Here is a 19,485-nt window from a genome sequence, read left to right as displayed (position 1 = left end):
CGTACATGCCTGGCCAGTAGTATTTCGTTCGTATTTTATCGTAGGTCTTATCAAAACCAAAGTGACCAGCCAAAACATCGTCATGATAAGCTATGAGAACGTCCTCTCTCAATGATGGAGGGATATATAATTGAAACAGAATTTGACCCGGATGTTTTGATCGGTTCAATTTGGACTTGCGCCATAATAATCCGTGTTCGCGTAGACAGAAAAATTCAGACTGGAGGATGATGTTTCTAGCGGCCTTCTTGTCTTCGGGTAATTCTCTATCATTCAAGTACTTTATCAAATCTAAAGAAAAAGGGTCATCCCTCTGTGTGCGTTTGATAAATGAGATATTGTCTGGCTTTGGTTGATACTCAACCCTATCTTCATTTGAAATGTTCAAAACCTGATTTGAATCAATGGTGTTAATATAGTTTCGACGTGATAAGGCATCCGCGTTATTGTGTACCCGACCAGCACGATGCACAATCTCCATGTCGTATTCTTGCAATGCTAATGCCCAACGACATAATCGTCCTTGAGGTTCTTTTAATGTCATTAACCAACGGAGTGCATTGTGGTCTGTAACGACACGGAACTTGCGACCGTGGAGGTAGGGCTTGAACTTCTTGATGCCTTCCATGACAGCAGCCATCTCCCGTTGGGTTGTGTCCCAATTTCTTTCCCTAGGGAGGAGGTTCCGGCCCCCATACGCAATAACGCGTTCATTATTATCCACACGCTGACACAATACCAGCCCTATTGCTGTTGCACTGGCATCTGTGTGCAGTTCAAAGGGTAGATTAAAGTCGGGAAATGCTAATACAGGGGGAGTCGTGAGTCGTTGTTTTAATGTGTTAAAGGCTTTGTCACATTCAGGTGTCCAATCAAATTTTGCATTTTTCTTGGTCATGGCATATAGAGGTGAGCATATTTCGCTAAATCTGGGAATGAATTTCCTGTAATACGTAGCCAGGCCTACAAATGATCTTAGATCTTTCAACGTTCTTGGAATTGGGTACTCCAAAATTGCCTTGCACTTTTCAGGATCGGGTTCGACTCCCTTGGCGCTGAGAACGTGTCCTAAGTAAAGAATGCTTGCCATAGCGAAGTTGCATTTGGACGGCTTCAGAGTCAGTCCAGCTTCTCTTAGCCGTTGGAAAACTTGCTCTAAATGTTCCAAATGTTCTTCAAATGAATTGGAAAATACTACAATGTCGTCGAGGTAAATTAGACATATCTTCCAACTAAGCCCTCGGAGAACATTTTCCATCAATCTTTCAAAAGTGCTAGGCGCATTACATAAGCTAAATGGTAAGCGATTAAATTCAAACAGGCCACGACTACAGGTAAACGCAGTGATTGGCTTCGAATCTTCGTCAACCTCTAATTGCCAATAACCAGATCGCAAATCTAGTGATGAAAAGAATTTTGGCTGGGAACTACCTAAACTGTCGATTATATCGTCACAACGAGGCATCGGGAATGAATCCTTCCGAGTGACCTCGTTGACCTTCCGATAGTCTACGCAGAACCTAGTCTGGCCATTTTTCTTTTTAACTAGCACGACCGGGCTACTCCATGGCGAGTTAGATTCTCGAATAATCCCGGCACGTGCCATCTTATCTACTTCCTCCTCCTCGATTTTTCTCATGTCTGGGGTCCATCGATAGGCTCGTTGCCTGATAGGAGGGTGGCCTTGGACATCGATATGATGTTCTATTAACGTTGAATGACCCAGTTCGTCATCACTATTGGCGAAAACGTCACGGTACTTCAAGAGAAGTTTACGCAGACGCTGTTTCTCTGAGCCTGAAAGTTGCGATTTACCTAGGTCGACGTCAGGTGGGCCTTTATACTTCAGGTTCCCAGGCTGACAATTAAGATTACAAATGTTGGGTCCCGGTATACTTGCTGATTCGTTTTGTACATCTGTATCTATGATGTCAAACGATCCTGTAGATAGATGACCAAGTGTTGTGTTTCTATAAAGTTTCACGGGTTTAACGGTAGGATTGCAAATACGAAATGGAACTGAGTTCTTCTTGACTAAAGCAATGACTTTAGCACCAATCAAATTTGTTCTGTGTAATTTGAGACTCGGTTCAATTATGCATTCGGTCCCATCTGAAACGGATTGTGATATTTTTGCCGGTATGACTATTTCTGAAAAAGGTGGAACTACCGTGGTTTCTTTGACACGCAGTTGGGCATCATTTACAAGATCGTATTGCTTCTGTAATATCAGAGGACCGCTACCAGGGAATTGTACGGTACCTTCCCCTAAATCAATAATAACTCCCTGTGGTATCAAAAAGTCCATACCTAAAATAACGTCGTATGCCAAATCTGCCGTTACATGTGCAGTTATATTATAATCACAGAGCCCAATATTAAGTTTTAATTCAGTGACGCCAAAAATTCGAATATTAGATCCATTAGCTGAATGGGCATTGATACTTTTATCGGGGTCAATTAGCTCGCAACTGTCTAATTTATCAAGCTGAGATTTACTAACGACTGTCAAGTCACTACCACTATCAATTAAAATAGTAACATTTGTTCCACTAACTTTTCCGGGAATTGAATTGGCGACCGATGCTAAAATTTTATAAGACTTTTGACTATTTTCGCTAACTATCGGCGACTGTTTACATTTTTCATCACATTTCGGGAAACTGATGCCGTTCATAAATAGGCTAACATGATAACAAATACTTGAATAGAGAGACTCACCCAAGACACGAGACTTAGCAAATATGGTTATACTGCCACGTGCTGACCGTCGTACAAGTTTGAATAGCACGATGAAAACATTGATAAGAAATGGAGTGGCTCTACACACGATGTCTTTGCATAAAAAGAATATAAGTAGGGAAAAGGCCATGAAAACATAAAATATTCTGAGCAAACAGTCACAAAAATCAATATGAAATTTACTGCTAAAAACGTCAGAATTAGCGGAATCATCTGCAAAAGTATCGAAATTAATGTTAGGAGGGGATGTTGGTAAATGGTTCGCGGGGTTATGTGCATGTGGTTGGCTGTTATCACCCACGTTGATACAAGCCGTGCCTAATTTCCCTGATTCGTGTGATAGGTAGAGTTGGGAAACTGCTGCCTGTCGTAATTACCCCTATGTGTATAGTTTCGATTGTTTGTCGGGTTATCAGAATTAAACGGACGGTAATTATTCCTCGAATAATTTTGCCTACGCAACCCTTGACCCCGATAACTAGACTGCTGACCTCTTGAATTGTACCTGCGATCACAAGTACGCTCAGAATGACCTGATCTCTGACAGTAATTACAGTAAGGAATTTCTGATGCCGGCCTATTGTTTGCTTGGAAATTTGATTGAGAAGTGAGGTCAGCTCGTAGAGATTTTATTTCGTTAATCAACAATTCCATTTTATCCTGCTCCTGGCCTTTAAGGGCGGCAACTGAGTGTGTTGCAGGAGGATCTAGCTGCGTAATAATCTCTGCCGTAAGGGCCTGATTAACAGCCTCATCAACTGACCGAGGTTGTTGAGTCAAAACAAATTTCTTTAGATCCGTTCGTAACCCTAACAAAAAGACTTGCAATCGCGTCTGAGGAGGTGTTTTCAATTTCGCAAATTTAGAGGTGAGTTCCTCCGAGTATGATTTCACCGGCTCATTCGGTCCCTGTTTACGGCCAAGTAACGCCTGTTCTTGCACCCAGTAGAGTTCCTTTGGGTCTAACTTCGCCTGCAGCCCCTCCTTGATAAATGAGTACGTAGCTGAACCTGGACCTTGATAAGTCGAAATTACATCGTCATAATGGTCCCTTGCTACGTCCGTCAAATACGCCGGAAGAGCCGCGGCCTTAACATCCTCAGACCAACCATTTAAAGCAGCAAGACCCTCAAAATCCCGAACGAACCTACCGAAATCACTCGAAGCCTTACCATTAAATTTCTGTAGTTTGGGTGGATGGAGTGCTGGTCTAGGAAAATGAATCAAAGAATTCAAAGTGCCTTGGTGCGAACTAGCTAGCGCTGCAGTTATAGGCGGGGTTGGGGGAAAGGGGGGAACGGGAGAAGAAAAACTGGTATGTGGCCTGGATAAGCCTGGGTTCGCTGAACAAGTACAGGTAACAGCAGGAGTTGACTGTACTGGGAATCTAGGAGTAGGTTCCATATATGGCTCGACAAGAGTATGAGAGTAGCGGCCAGAGCCAGGGAAAGTATGAGGCGGGATAGGCAAGGATTCTGTTACGAAGGCACTAGGTTGTGGCCTGAAGGTCACAACGTGTGAATCCTCACTCGACGAAGAAGCCGAAGGTGATATTGGTGTCGTCGTAACAACTCCTTGAACATTCATTGCAAGAAACAAAAATAATTGTAGGAATAAAATCAATAAAGTAATGAAAGGAACTAGAAATGGTAACGATAGAGCACTTCGCTTGGGGTATGCGAGATAAGTGCACCGGAATAAAGTGGGTGGATATAATTGAAAGTAAATTTTAAAAAAAATGCACTTACCGAGATCGTGGTTCTCCACCAATGATACCTGGAACTAGCTCAGAATAGTCACCAAACACAAACGATATTGAAATAATTTAAAGCTTGATTTATTGTTGAAACGAGTCAAAGAGAAAAGAGCTCAGAGAGAGAACGAGAGCCAAAGAGAAAGAGAGCGAGGAATAGAGAGACATGAATTTATATTGCTCCACTAGACAATGGCCAGACGTCAGTAGGACAAAGTCCGAATGACCAGTGCCGAGTGAAGTGGACGGTTAGGATTAAAGAGATAAAGACAATATTGCTTTTGATATGATTAACATACGGAAATATAGTATAACATGTTTGTAATGAAAACTGAATAATGACTTAGATATTAAATAAATACTATCCTCTGTATCAATACTTAATACTTTGCAATTTAATACTAAAACAGTCGATCGTCGATCGATAATACTATACGAGATATAGGACGGATAAGCCCCGAATAACAAAGGAAGGATTAAGGTAAGAGGGGGGGGGGTGGGTCTAGCGACAGGGTCGGTACCCGGCCAGCCTGCAGAATCTGCAGAATCTCGTCGGACATCATTCGGTGGATAGCGTAGGTCTGCTTCATTCTTCGTCGTTCCAAGGACCAATGAACCATTCCCGTCGGCGGTTGAATCTTCTACACCAAACCTCATCTTACACCGGCAAGTCCCTCAGGGCGGCTGTACCATCCACACCAGTAGCCATCGTCTTCCATCTAGTACCATCGGCTGAAGGCGGCGATACTGCGAGACATCTACCGAACACCAGCCACCGTCGCCAAAATCCCCCCACCCGGGACAGTAATTCCACTTAGTTTGAAATTACAAGGTCGTCATTAGGAGCAACCCTTGATAAGACATTCTAATAATGATAGATTAGGATAAGGAATTTGGATAAAAGAACATGGCGGTAACCGCAAAAACCGGGCAATCAAGGCCGCGGCAAGGCAATAATAATAATATATCAACTATCTTAACTGTAGTAACAAGTGATCACATCCCCTAAGACGGGGGTCCCTATCTGGACGTAAGAGGTAGCGCTTACATTGTGTCACGTATAATTGTCGCTCGAGAGTCGCTTGTTATATATAACTATGTGTATGTCTTCCGCGGCGATGCCAATCGAAAATGAATCCTGAACTAGAGTTCTGCGCGCCTTATATAGGGCTCCCAGTCCCCGATGTTTTGATTGGATGGAAGTTTTTGTCCCCGAAGCCCTCCATTGGTCAGAGTTCTTTGTCCCCGACGCGCCTCATTGGTTAGAGGTCACGAGGGACACGTGACGTCACGATCACGCGTGATTAAGTTTGTCAACAACGACGCTCGATCTAACTTTTCCATCATAAATTAGTTAATAAGAATTCCGGCCTGAACCGAGCATTAAATCTTAAAAAAGAAGGGATTTATTACCCGTGAAAGGATTTATCGTTCGAATAGTTGAAAAATAACCGCCAGAAGAGGGAGCACCCGAACGGACCGCACCGTGGAGTGCCGAATTGAACCGGCCCGAAAATATGGGCGACTCGGCCTTCAGATCGGAATTCTATTTCACAATATAATTTGAAGACTAAAATGGTCTAGTATAAGAAGCTTCAAGAAATAAGGATTCTATTCCTCACGCGATTTAACAACTGCGGAAAAGTGATTCCCCGGATAGTTTAAAACTCGGTAAGAACATAGTCTGGGTGAAATCCTTAACCGAACACAACTCGACCGGACGAGAGTTCGTGCCGCAGCATAAACTGGAAATTTGGCCCGGATATATAACAGCCATAAAGGAACAAGACGGATGATTAACGTTTGATAAAGTAGTTATAACATTATGACATTATTACGCTATCTGTGGCGATTAAAGGAAATTGATTTTGAATTTGGCGCTCTCGGCGCAATCACAAGGGAATTTCCGCGACACTAACTAGAAGTACCGGTAGACTCTTTTTATAATACCGGTACTATATTTTATTACAAAATGAAAAAATTAATTATGTTAATATTCCATAATTGACATGTCTAAACACAATTTTCAACAAGGAAGGTATAGGTTGTTAGTGTGCGCCTCGAACTTTATATCGAGATCGTCATATCTGACAGCTCACATAACGGAACTATCACAATTTAATTAATAAGAGTCTCTATAGATCCAATTAATTAGTATACATTCGGTTAAAATTGCAGTTTTTGAAAAATGTGAGTTCTCTTTAACATCTTTTGAAATATGGAATTGCCATCTATGTTTTAAGACATACCAAATTGGATACCGTAAGAAATTGTTCAAGACAAATGGAAAATAATTCATAAAATGAGAAATGACACTCAATTCAAAGGTCCCATTGTAGGGTCCTGGCAATGTTTTTATCACTTAAAGACATGATACAAGTCGGCTGGGACTTGAATGTTTTATGCAATAATGCATGACGTGAGTAGGCCTAATGAAAATTATGTGAAAATTTGGGGTAAAAATATTAAGTGTAAATCTATGTACAGATTAAATATTTGATATGAAAAGATAGGTTGTGGTGAATTAAAAACTATTCTGAATTTCATAAAGGGAAAGGAACAATTGATGGTTAAGTATATAGATTTAAAAGATGTACGCTTGAAATGCAAAACGAATATAGAGAAAGGAGAAAAGCATATAAAGAATATCTAAAGAGTTTAGATGAAGAAAATAATAATGGTGGTGATGGTGATAAATGTGATCAATGTAAGCAGTTACTACCTTTAATTTGTTAAAAGATTCAATATAAAATATCAAGAATTTGTAAATGTTGTATTGAATTTAATAAATCTAATTCGATTTTAAAATATTTAGGTAGATATGCATGAGGTAAGGAAGGTAGAATACATTAGGTAGAAATGAGCTCATTTCTACCTAGGTAGGTAAAATACATTTGGTAAATTCCTTCTATATAATTGCATTGGGTGGTTTAAGTAATAATGATGTTTATTTGAAGTATAATGGAAAAGATGAAGATGGGTGTCATTTAATAGAATTTGTTCAACCTGAATAATATGAAATAATTGAAACAAATACCAGGTCACTGAAATAAATTAAATATTGCACCACATAGATATAAAGGTAGTGGGATATTGAATTAAAATAAATTTTGTAAATATTTTTTTCGATTTTAGCTCTTTTTCTCTTTTAAATCGGATGACCTTGGGTAGCGCCGGTCAACTTTCACACGGAAGGAAAGCTATTTATGTACTAAAATCGATCAACTGCTCACGGATGTAGGTATAATTTACTGATGAAAAACCGAATAAACATCGGAACACTAAATGTAAGAGGAATTCAACAATATTACGAAAATGAAATACTCATAAAAGACACTTTGAAATATGACCTTGACATTCTCGGTCTAACGGAAACACACATCACCGGAGAAAACCTCGAAGAATTTAAATTAACGGAAGGTAAAAAGAACTGCACCTATCTATTATATAGCACGGGCACTATTCACCACGGTGTAGGAATAGTTATTCTCAAAGATCTCAACCCAACTTTCAAAACAATATCTGACAGAATCTGCACTGCTAAATTCACTGCTGAAGGACACTGCTTTCACATAATATCTGCCTACGCAGCTACGCTTTTAAATAGTGAAAAAACATCCTCAGTGTAAAGAAGATTTCTACGATCAACTTGATAGTGTGAAAAGTAACATCCCAGCAAGACATATAGTACTGGTAGTAGGTGATTTCATCGCTAAAACTGGCTCTGGTCATACAGATTACCCAGACAATATCGGAAAATTTTGGTAAAGGAATTTTGAACAGTGGCGGCAAGACTCTTCTAGAATTTGCATGTAAACATGTTCTTTTTCTTACAAACACTGGTTTCCAGCATAAACTTAGTCACCGCACTACATGGACAGCACCTGGATGTAAAGAAGATCGCAGAAATCCGTATCGCAATCAAATAGATTACATTATCACCCGGATACAGCACCATAAACACTTTGTCACTAACTCGAGATCCTGCAGTGGCATAGAAACATCAACCGACCACTCTAAAACTCGAATGGTATAAACTGCCTAAGACCAAGTTGAAAGCAGAATATCTGAAATTCACCCACTCGGAGATACACGAAGATTTAGCGACTCTATTAACATCATTGCAGAAACAAGATCATACCCAGAACAGATCAAAGAAGGTATCCTAACACCACTTCAAAAACCTGGAAAAAAAGAAAGGTCCAGCAACAAACCTCAGACCCATTGTTGTCTATACTTCGCAAGATACTTGCAATATGCATGATAAATACAATTCTAAATTCTAACATATTCCAAATTGGGATTTTATTTTATAAATTCATATTCATAAGGAAATTGTAGTCTTAGAAGTAATTTTGAACCTTTATTACTTTTTAATTTATTCATATATTCATTATGTAAGTCAGTAGGTATAATTTGATTTTCTTCCAATGATTGTTGCATAGATTTTCTATCTTTGTTATAAAATAATACTAAAAATCTTATATTCTCCCTAAAATCTTTAACAATTGAATTATATTTTTGATTTAAAACCCATGTTGTTATCCCAAAATGTCTTCCAGAGAAAGCTAAATAGCATAACTCACTCTCTCTAACTTTTGAATCATGTAAATTAGCGCAATCATCCACAATGAATAATGTTAAATACTAGCTTAGTTAAGTTAAAGAATTTTTATTCAAATCTTATCAAAATATAAAGTATTCCCTTTTTGAAAAGAAATAATAGATTTTTGAAAAAATATAATAGAATTCACTAGCTAGTTGAAGTTATTGTTTTTTTAATATTTTTTATTTGAGATATATTATTCTTTAACCACTTATCAAAGATTCAACATATTGTTCATTATTTGGATCACTATTCCATTGATCAATGAATTTCTTTGCATTATCCAGTTGATCCAAATATAATTTCATATCAAGTTTTTTATGTTTGATTATATTTTCTTTCTTTTCAAGAGGCCTTAAATTCTTCCAATTCCAAATAAGTTTTTTATTGTATTCATCACTCATGTTAAATTTAGATATTGGTGACACATGATCAATATGAAAATAATCTCCATGATTATTTATATTCATTTCACCATTGAACTGATATATAATCCATGATTTTAAAAATTCATCTGAACAACCTAACAAATTAGATAGTGTAACTGAGCGGTTCCTGAACTTCGCTGAAAAAGCTGAATCACTGAAACGCTGAAACCCTGAAATAAAAACGCTGAAATTTCAGGGAATTTCCGAAAAACGCCGAAATTTCAGGGAATTCCCGAAAAACGCTGAAATCGTGCTAGGTACCAACAATACACGTTTTGAAATATTTTCCGGGCCGGTGTCCGCTGCCGAGTCCTGAACCATGTTTTAGTCTCTACCTTCGGTTACAGAGACATGCATGGACAGTATGTGTGGAGTATACTTCTAGAGGGCCACTTGTTGGACAAATTAATTCGCTTGAAATCCGGATTTTTAATGCATACAGGCAGCATAATGAGGAAAACCCATTCACAAACCGTGCAAGCCAACTTAAACACTATGCTCAATATTCCCTGCAAGACGCAAAATATCTTATTTGAACGTTCATGTATAAAACATGCAGCAACTTTTCTTTTGTCAACACGTTGATGGGCGACGGACTATGTCACTATGGTATTCTATGAAGGAGGTAAATTAAATTTGACAGCTAGTTATATAAATGATGCAGCTTTTGGACAAAAGGGATCTAACTAAATTTCTTTTTAATTCACTGTGGAATGGAATGGAATGGATTGACGCCAATGGCATGCAGTAGGCCCCTACGTATGGGTCATACTGATTAGCGTCAACCAATTAATCTAAATCGGGCTAACCATTCAACAACTGTGAATAATTTATTTGCTGTGGCGTGATAATAATTAGTGTTTTTTGAAGAAATGACATACCAACTGTTAGAAAAATGTACCGATTCTTATTTTTAGACTACTACTGAATCTATAAAAGGAGGAGTCATAGACAAAGTTGATTTGCTTAGCTGGTGACACTTCTTGTCAAGTACATCATCTCAAGTACTGGGTGTTTTGTAAGTTTTATTTCAGTATTTATTTACTAAGTGCTGTTCTCTCGGACCTCAGTGCTTTCAAACTAGGCCCACCCCATAGGCTATATAGTCCAGGGTGCATTAGCCACTATTCTTTTATATCCGACTAAAATGCACCTTTTTCTATTTTTAGATTCAGGCTTAGAATGTGCAAATTTTTTTAGATACTGAGAAATCAGATGGCACCAGTAAACTTCAACTGCGAAATTTGCAGCAGGATAGCTGAACGACACAATTTTTAAAAATAAAATGGCTATTCGAATGCTATTTCAATAATAACTTGATTCAACCTGAGAGAAATAAGTCAATTGCGGATGTACAGTACACCCACTTTTCTTCCCTGTTTCCTGGTACCAAATTTTTAGTCTTAAGCTAAGCGATATTCTAAGGTATACTAGTGGATTTCATTAGAATATGAAGCAATGGAACCAGAATTCTAGCCAGAGTTAAGCGAACTATTGATTCTGATATAATGTAAGAACTGATTTCCTTTGTATACTCTTGCAGAATGTGTTATGTTTTATTTCAAGCTGTTAAATAATATAGTTAGACAAATGTCCAATTATTGGATCTTTCTTGTTGACTCGTTTAATTTTGTGAGTTAAGAGTTCCAGTCAATCCACAATGTGCAGTGCCTAGCCTTCATCTACACTAAAGCCAAGCCTGTGTATGGGAAAAAAATATCGTTCGACTCCTATAGGCAAGACACATCAAAGCATGCAATGCATTGCAGATAGTAGTCTCCGGCAAGTCGAAAGAGAAAGTGAACCAGGTTTTACCCCGTACCCTACCCGGGAACAAAGACACTTAAAGATTCCTTCCTAATTGTAGAAATATGGCACCCAATTGTAGCTAAGTACAGTATACTATGACGGTTGAACCTTTCTTAACGAATTTCAATGACACCGAAAATAGAATCAAAATAATCATTAGTTCCATGCTAGCACTTAATTTGGGTTATCAGGTTCAGCCTAACTGTACTTTCATTCAGCTACTACTTGTATGAGACTTGGCAATGATAAGTTGCAAGAAATCACCAAACATAAGAAAAAATATTGTGAATTAATATTACTGTGATTAAGAATTTATTCAAATGAAGTGATAACTTCATAAAACTATGGTAAAAAACACATCTAACAATCCACGCAATCCGCAATCGATCAAGTCGATCATGACGACGACCTTAAGGCATGTCTCTGTAACCGAAGGTAGAGCATAAAACACGGTTCAGGACTCGTCAGCGGACACCGGCCCGGAAAAAATTTCAAAACGTGTATTGTCGGTACCTAGCACGATTTCAGCGTTTTTCGGGAATTCCCTGAAATTTCGGCGTTTTTCGGAAATTCCCTGAAATTTCAGCGTTTTTATTTCAGCGTTTCAGCTTTTCAGTGTTTCAGCTTTTTCAGCGAAGTTCAGGAACCGGTAACTGAGTGTTTATCTTTACTGAATAATTTTGATAATCTAATTCTCAAACATTGTTTCAATTTAAAATTAAAATTTGTTTGATATCTTTCTTTTTGATAATTTTTACTATACGCTTTATAATATTCTCTATTATTATCCCTCCATTCTCTCATATATTCTGTTATATAATCTGGGTGATTTTCTCTCCATTGTTTATTTTTAACTTTGAATTTTTCAATATTATCCATATAATATTCTGGACTATTTTTGTAATATTGTTTATTATATAGTGGACGACAATTTTTGCAATAATAACCTTTACCATCTTTAGTCTTTTTATCATTATAATATTCTGATAATGATCTAATTCACATTTTGAACATTTCTTATGGTGAATATTTATAACCCCAGTATTATTGATAGTTTGTGACTGTTCCGGCTCCACTTATAATATATATTTTTATTAAAACTGAATTAACACGTTATAATCCTGTTCATTATTTCCTTTTCTTTCTCTTCTTCTCTTTTAAATTTTAGATATTCTTCTACATTGCAACCATAAGCAACTGTGTGTATACCATCATCTAAAATATATCTTTTATCATCAAATGGGTTTAAACTTACCTTTTCAATTTCTTCAATAAACATCTCGTGGTACTCAGATCTTAAACATTTCATCTTATGTTTTCTAACTTCTTCATTAAATATACAATTGATGTAATCTTTGAAATGAATATTCTTTTCAACAACACTTTTGGTAATTCCTTTTAACTTTTTAGCTTCATGAGTTTTGGCTTTATATGAATACATTTTAGATCTAATACCTATAAATTCTATCATTTCTTCACCACCTAATTCATCTTTGAATTTACCGGGCACTTTTTTATTATCATTGCTGAACAATTCTTGATCTTTTGGATAATTACTAAAATCAAAATGATGTTTTCATGTTTTTAAATCATCTGGTATGTTATTAGTTTTTATCTCTAATATGTAACTGTCAGTATCAAAGTATAGAATTTCAATACGTTTTTCTCCAAAATGAGGTTGTAATGCGTTATAATAGAATTCATACATCAATATTTTTGATATTTCTAAAACTGAAGCACCAACATTAATTGGTTTATTAAATTTCATAGAAGTTCTCTTCATTTTAACTGCAGCTAAATTTTTATCAAATATTCTATTACCAATAAATTTAGGATATGTTTGTAAATGTCTAATTCTTTTACCATTACTAACTAACTCAATATCATTTCTATTCCTGATATTTTCACAAGTCTTACCATAGAATGCATTATTCATTAACTTGAAGATATCTTTCTCAAAATCAGTTTTAGCTTTAGTTCTCTGTTTGGTGTTAAAATCTATATATTTTTCCAACCATTTAGATTGACTGAATGAAATATATCTATGTACTTTTTTAGAACCATTCCTTGATTCAAATAAAACTTCAACATTCTATAATGTACTACATAATTATATTTATCTTCTTGAGTTACCATTAACTTTTCTGTATGAATATGATTTTCAGGTTTAATTCTTTTTTGGTAATTTGATAATTCTTCATGTGTTACAGTTTTATGTTCGGGACAGTAAGCTAGATTTCTAGATTTAAATTTCTTATCTTCAGGATATTCTAAATCTACAACAAAGAAGTAACCAGTCTCTGAATCATCTGCAATATCTAGAATTCTTTTCTTCCAATCAAATTTATCATTATTTTCATTTTGTAAAACTTCAGTTATTTCAATACTCCATAAGGTTGAGGTTCCATCATTGCCCAACCATAAAGATTATTTGCATCTATATATAATAACTTATATCCAGAGTTATCATTTACATTGAAATATCTATCACCTAATACACCTGAAACTCCTCCTCTTATAGATTTTTCAAATAATAATAATTGATCTATATTTGTTAACAAATCCATTTTTATATCTGTAAATTTTAAACCACAATCCCAAGTTAAACCTTGACTAGAATAACAATGGCATGGATCAATATTAAAATATTTTAGATTTACATCTGTAAACCTTTCAAATATATCAGTTAGTAATAATACATCTGATTTTAAATATAAATCTACTAATTGTCCATGATTTTTCATTCCAAAATGATTCCAAATATTCAATGTTCTATTATATACTTCATCTTTAACACATTCATTTTTTTAATTCATCATAGAATTGTTCTTTTAAAAATTCAGTTATATTGAAATCATTATGTGATTTATAAAATGAATATGGATTTGCTCATTTATATCTAATTAATTGAAAATCATCATTATTTGGATAATGTTGTTTCAATATTTTTAATTCATCATCAACCAATGATTTTGATAAATTATCTAATGAACTACCTAGAGACCTATATGAATCTATAAATCTTAGACACCCAAATTGGAAAGATATATAATTCTCAGATGTTTTAGCTAACATTTTAAATTTATATGTTGGTATTTTATCTTTTGATCTATATGAATTTACTCTTTCAATATCATTATTGATTTCTTCTATTTTATGGCACAGTTGCTTGATAAATAAATGAGCTATTTTACTATTTTACAATAATCATGATTATCACATAATTGTTTATGATTTAATAATGCACTTTCGGTTCTGAATTTAGTTATACATTTTCTACATAGATATATTTTATTATCAAAATCATTTTCTGATTTGAAAAATAAATCAATTCTTTTAATCCACATATAATGATTCTCATAATATAATATATCTATAACATCATTTGAATCATAATCTTTTGATAGGTATAAAGGTTCTAATGTATAATGTTTAATATTGTTACCTTTTGATTTTGGTAATTTGACTAAATCAAACACATTTATCTTTATATTATTATCTCTTTCTATTTTTGGGATATTTTTAATTCTAACAGGATAATTATCTATCCTATAATTATGTTCAAATGGTTTATAATTTTTTAATCTAAAGCTATGAGTAATATCTTCTGTTGGATGTAAGCAACTAATTATTGACCATAGAAAACATTTATCATCTTCATTTTGTACATTTATTACAGCATTAGTTTTAAATGGTAATTTGTTATAACTTGATCCATTTATATTATCATCTTTATAATATGATATATTATTTTCATCAATTGGTTTTGATTTAGTTAACTTACTATATTTTGTGTTATAAACATGTAAAGTCATAAATATTATTTCATCAAATATAAAACCTGATCCTTCAAAATATTTCTCTTCTATTTTACTTTTTATTTCATTATAACATTTATTCAATCTATCATTTATATGTTGTTTAGATATATTATGTTGTGAATGAGAATTTATATTATATATTGGTTTATCTTCAGATTTTATAAATTTAACTTTAGAAGATATACTAATTTTAGGGTATTCAACATCAGTAATTATTCTTATAATATTTTTCATATTTTTTAAATCCTTTTTATTTTCTTCTAATGTTTTGCCTTTATGAAATTTAAATTCAATTGCAGCTGGTCCAATATCACTTTTGAATGCTTCGATTATTTCTATATCTTTTTTATTATCTAATGAATTAATATAATTTCTAACATCTTCCATGTATGGTCTTTTATGGTTTATTTTATTTTTTATTCTTTTAATTGTCTTCTGTTTCTTATCATTATCATTATCAAAATAATCTTCACCTAAAATATCATTATTCATATTTCTAATATGACTTTTAGATTTTAAATGTTCTTTATAATATCTTTTGTCGCTGAATGATTGATTACACGTATCACATTTATATATTTCTTTTTCATTCTTCAATTCCTCTAATTCACTTTCTAATATATCATCTTTATATTCTAATTTCAATTTATTCTCTAAATGTGTTTTAGTTTTATTGTGTCTTGCTTTTTGAGATTTATCTATATCAATTTTACATGTTGAACAGTAGTACTTATTTGCTTCCATTTTAATATCCAATTTTTTATTAAAATCGATTTTACATATTTTATTCGAAATCTATTTCATGGTGCCCTTTTTCATTCTTACCCTTATATATGAAATAGAAATCACCAGAACATAATTCTTCTAAATCTTCACTAGATAATCTATGAAATCTATCTGGTAAATATGTTCTGAATTTATATTTATTTCCTTTTAATCCTTCATATTCTAAGTGAATAACTAATTTATCTCCATATTTGTTAGTAACTGTATCAATATTTGTAATTAAATATTTCTTATGAATTGTTAATTCATTTAACTTCTTAAATTTATAATCTACAGATTTAGCATTTGTGATATCTTGTATTCTATCTAGAAATGATTTGTTGTTCTCACTGTGTACTTGTTTACTACTCTCCATTTTAATATCAAATTTTTTATTAAAACTGAACATAACACTTACCTCTCAACGCGTCTCGCCGCCACGTATGAGTCCCACCACGTGTGCGTCCCGCCTATTTATACTACTCAACAGTGAGGTAAACTTAGCTGCGTGTTGAGGCTTGTAAATTATGAGGCTTGTGATTGGCTAGTGTAATAGGGAATACTCAACTGTGATTGGATAGATTAATACTGAACTGTGATTGGATAGAGTAATAGGGAATACTCAACTGTGATTGGCTGGGAATACTCAACTGTGATTGGCTAGAGTAATACGCAACTGTGATTGGCTAATGTAGTTTTCTAGAACCATCCATCTAGAATCAACAATACTCAACGTGTTGAGGCTTGTAAATTTATGAGACTCGTGATTATATAGAAGTAATAGGGTATTAGTTGTTCTATAACAAAGGTTGAGGGGTCGAAAAATAAATTCGAGTGTGCGAGAATTTATTTTTCGACCCTTCGACCTTTGGTATAGAACAACTAATACCCTATTACTATCATAGCTACTGCAAGACAACAACTGACACCTGCCCAAAAGAACTACGAGATCATAATTACAATATTAGAGGAACGGAAGATTTCTTTGAAAAAGAGCCTATGCTGATGATTTAACTTGGGCAACTACGTGTAGACACAGAATTGATAATGTTAAACAAACTGTCCCTTCAATTTTAAAACTTAGAGATCTAGAAACCAACGAGACGAAAACGGAAGAACATACCATATGAAGGGAGAGTGAAGAAAACTGAAAAAAGTGTAAAATACTTAGCTCTTTATTGGACACGGAATCAGACATCAACAGAAAGAAACATCTAACTCTGAACGCGGATAACACCCTAAAAGATATTTCTAAAATTGTAGAACAGTTAGCATCGAAACGAAAATCCAAACTTTTAATGCCTATCTTAGTAGTATATTTCAGTATAACAGCGAACTATGGACTCTTACCGTAACTCTAGAAAACAAAATTGATTCTTTCCAGAGATCTCTGCTAAGAAGAATACTAGGACTAACGTGGCCGAAAATTATTAACAACAAAGAACTGCGTAAAATAACGGATACTGTGCCCTGGAGTGAAATCATAACCAGAAGACGACTAACTTGGCTTGGACATCTGATGCGCCTACCATCTGAAACACCAGTACGTAAAGCACTACGAGAGTCCTTGAGACCAACTGAAAGACCCAGAGGACGACCCCGTAAAACCTGGCTGTTGTCACCCTGATATAAGTTGCATATTCTATAATCATATACATGTATATCTACAATCTCATATCGAATGGTTTATAATATTTCATATCTCTTACTACATGAAATGCTTAATAATAATAATTATAGTTTTAATAATGTAATATAACTTATGAATATAGTATCAATATCTTTATCGTAATCAACATGTCAGACTACTCAATATGTATTCAAAGTAATTAGCTCTAGTCAGTGCTCGTCATTAATTAATTTGTGTCTCTCAAATATGTCACTTAGGTGTGAGTCCTGATGTCTACAACTTGTCTGACACCTAGTTCTCACACTCATGATTCTGTATATAAAGACTATGAACAGTTATGATAATCATTCTCATTCCGGGATACAATAAAGATTGTACATATAATGTTTAACTGCCTTGTTGTTCCTGATGAATGGAATCCTGTACCGCTGGTGTAAATGCTAGTTCCCCAGCCAGCCTGCCGATACGACAACCAGCCGGTTACACTGTCAACACTTAAAAAGATCTCCCTATGATCGGTGTTAACCTCAACAATAGAACACCAGATATTGAAATCCTAAAACAAGTTACTACAGATCGCGAGCAGTGGAGAAATAAAGTACACAACATCTTGGCGCAGCGGCGCTTGCTGATGTAACTGATGATGATTAGCTCTTTTTGATGTAATAAAAGTAAAGATGAAAAAGTGATCTATTATTTTGATTTGATTGTAAAAATCTATAAAATAAATGCAAGATATTAAAAGAATATAGAATATGTGTTGATTCTAGAACTTACAAATCATGAATCTTATAAATTAAGAAGAATTAGTTAAATTTTTATGTGGACAAATATATAATCTCAGTTACACCTGACCACTTATTTTGGATGATAATTTTTTTCTTTTGGTTGACAAGGGTAACTGTATTTGTGTTGTGTTATTGCCTGAACACTGCTCTAATGTCAATAATATTAAGTTAGAAATTAGAAATGATAATGGATATTTAATTGATTTAAATAATTTTCCTGTTATTTATGAATTAGTTGTAAGATGTAAAGAATAAATAATATTTTTTCATAATAATAAATATGAATACAACTGTAGGACCGAGTTTATGTTTTGGATTTGATTTTCGACTTGGTAAAGAAATGACAATTAAACTAACTGATGTGATAACTGATATTAAAAGTAAATCATTTAACAATGCACCATTTCATATAGAAAATTATGATATAGAAAAAGTAACTGATTTTAACATCTTTAGAATATCATGAATTAAATGAAGATGTAATTATCGATGATAAATATTGTATTTATATATATATATATCGATGATATGTTGAAATGTTGAAATGATAATAACTAAATTATCTTAATATTTTGAAGATGGTATTTTTTTTCTTAATAAATGGATCAAAAGTGGATAATAAATGGATTATGTAATGGCGCATTGTTATCAGTGGGAACTGTTGGTTATACAATGTTATTAAAAAGGTATATAAAATAGGAAATATTACTGTTGATAGATTTGATATAAATGATATTTTGAAATTAACATTAGCAGTTTATCTAATTTTACAATTGATTTTTCGGAAAAACAAAAAAATATTCCTCCAATTAATGCGTAATTCTTTTATTAAATAAATGGCATCTGCAGTTATAACTATTATAGAATCGGCAATTGTTAACGCTTTAGCATTTACAGGTGGGGGTTACTTATTCAAACATTTTGATTAAAATGGCTCATTATTAGAAAACAAAAAAGACATAATTCAGCATTGGAAAAATATAATAAAGCAGCAGAAGAATATAGAGAAAAAAGACAAAATTATATAGATTATATCAATAAAAAATTATATAATCAGAAAATTTCACACCGAGATTTCTAATCAGTTGATGAAGCTATGAATTTATATAATTCTGTAACAAATAATGAAAAAATACATCTATA

General features: G+C 34.0%; 1 pseudogene; it reads left to right on the top strand.

Annotated features, from left to right (window-relative positions):
- Nucleotides 1-7,099: 7,099 nt before the first annotated feature.
- Nucleotides 7,100-17,566, top strand: LOC141898918 (uncharacterized; annotated as a pseudogene).
- Nucleotides 17,567-19,485: the final 1,919 nt, after the last annotated feature.

This window comes from Tubulanus polymorphus, chromosome 2, assembly GCF_964204645.1.
Source record: "Tubulanus polymorphus chromosome 2, tnTubPoly1.2, whole genome shotgun sequence".
NCBI classification, from domain to species: domain Eukaryota; kingdom Metazoa; phylum Nemertea; class Palaeonemertea; order Tubulaniformes; family Tubulanidae; genus Tubulanus; species Tubulanus polymorphus.
This window is presented reverse-complemented; position numbering and strand designations above follow the sequence as displayed.